Consider the following 1820-nt stretch of genomic DNA (forward strand, 5'->3'; position numbering starts at 1 on the left):
AGAGCTCGGGCGGGCGGCGGGGCAGAGAGCCCAGGAGAGGAGCCTGGGGAAGGCCGAAAAAAATGGCGGCCAGAGACAACCTCTGGAGGAATTGAGTATGCAGGGAGAGATCTGCTGTGCAGGGAGAGTGTAGCCTGCCAGCAGGGAGATGGACCTTGGATGCCAGAAGGGAATCCATTAGGCACCAGGAGAACGATGAGGACACAAGCCATGTAAAAGCAGCAGAGAGGACAGTCTGTGGCTGAGTGGGAGAGAGAGATCTCCAGGGACCCACAAGGCCACCGGGGAAGACACCCAATCACCAAGAGAACATTGCAGGCAGAGTGTGGAGGTAAGGTCAGATTATTTACAATTAATGTCATAGGAAGCAAATAAAACACGTCACAACCATAAGATAGGACAAATAGAATAGATAAGAGACAGCCAGGAGCGCGAGAGAGAAGAGACAGCCAGGAGCGCGAGAGAGAAGAGACAGCCAGGAGCAAGAGAGAGAGAGAAGAGACAGCCAGGAGAGAGCGAGAAGAGACAGCCAGGAGAGAGTGAGAAGAGACAGCCAGGAGCGCGAGAGAGAAGAGACAGCCAGGAGCGAGAGCGAGAAGAGACAGCCAGGGGGAAAGAGAAGAGACAGCCAGGGGGAAAGAGAAGAGACAGCCAGGGGGAAAGAGAAGAGACAGCCAGGGGGAAAGAGAAGAGACAGCCAGGGGAAAGAGCAGAGACAGCCAGGGGAAAGAGAAGAGACAGCCAGGGGAAAGAGAAGAGACAGCCAGGGGAAAGAGAAGAGACAGCCAGGGAGCGAGAGAGGAGACGGGTGAGAGAGAAGAGAGAGTTAGGAGAGAGAGAAAGCCAGGACAATAAGCGAGGAAAAACAGCCAGGGAAGAGAGGAGAGACAGCTAGGAGAGAGCGAAGAGAGAGACAGCCAGGGGAGAAAGCGAGGAGAGACAGCCAGGAGAGAGCGAGGAAAGACAGCCAAGAGAGAGCGAGGAAAGACAGCCAGGAGAGAGCGAGGAGAGACAGCCAGGAGTGAGGAGAGACAGCCAAGAGAGAGGAGAGACAGCCAGGAGAGAGGAGAGACAGCCAGGAGAGACAGCCAGGAGAGAGCCGGGAGAGGAGAGACAGCCGGGAGAGGAGAGACAGCCAGGAGAGGAGAGAGAGCCAGGAGAGGAGAGAGAGCCAGGAGAGGAGAGAGAGCCAGGAGAGGAGAGAGAGCCAGGAGAGAGAGCCAGGAGAGAGAGAGCCGGGAGAGGAGAGACAGCCAGGAGAGACAGCCAGGAGAGACAGCCAGGAGAAAGAGTGACAGAGGTGTTTTTTTTTTCATTGGTAGATTGAGCTCATCATTTGAAAAGATCTGAACACAAACAATTGTGGGCACCCCGGATCTAAGGACTGGTACGCTGCAATATATAATTATTATTTTTTTCTTTGGGTTTATTTTAAAGCCGACTTGGCCACAAAGAAAAATAAATCTTCCCGCTCAAAAATAAATAATAATTGCCCATTTTTGGGATAAAATGGGTCCACCACACGGTAATATTCAGCTTGACCCACAATGTCCCGATCTTCTGCTTTGCTGACGCCTAAAACTCCTCATCATGCCGGTCTTGTCCTTCCCCTCACCATTATAATCCATGCAGGACCAGCGGCCACATCATCTGGATAAGACATGGCCGCCAGTAGGAGTGCGCTGCCACATTGTTGGAGATCAGGGGGAACGGGCAGAGAGCTGTGGTGGGACTATGGAGATCAGGGGACCGGGCCGAGAGCTGTGGTGGGACTATGGAGATCAGGGGACCGGGCCGGAAGGGGAGGGGGGGCCTGGGAG

The sequence above is a fragment of the Nanorana parkeri genome, unplaced genomic scaffold (genome assembly GCF_000935625.1).
Source record: "Nanorana parkeri isolate BGI_ZX_2015 unplaced genomic scaffold, ASM93562v1 scaffold3532, whole genome shotgun sequence".
Lineage (NCBI taxonomy): Eukaryota > Metazoa > Chordata > Amphibia > Anura > Dicroglossidae > Nanorana > Nanorana parkeri.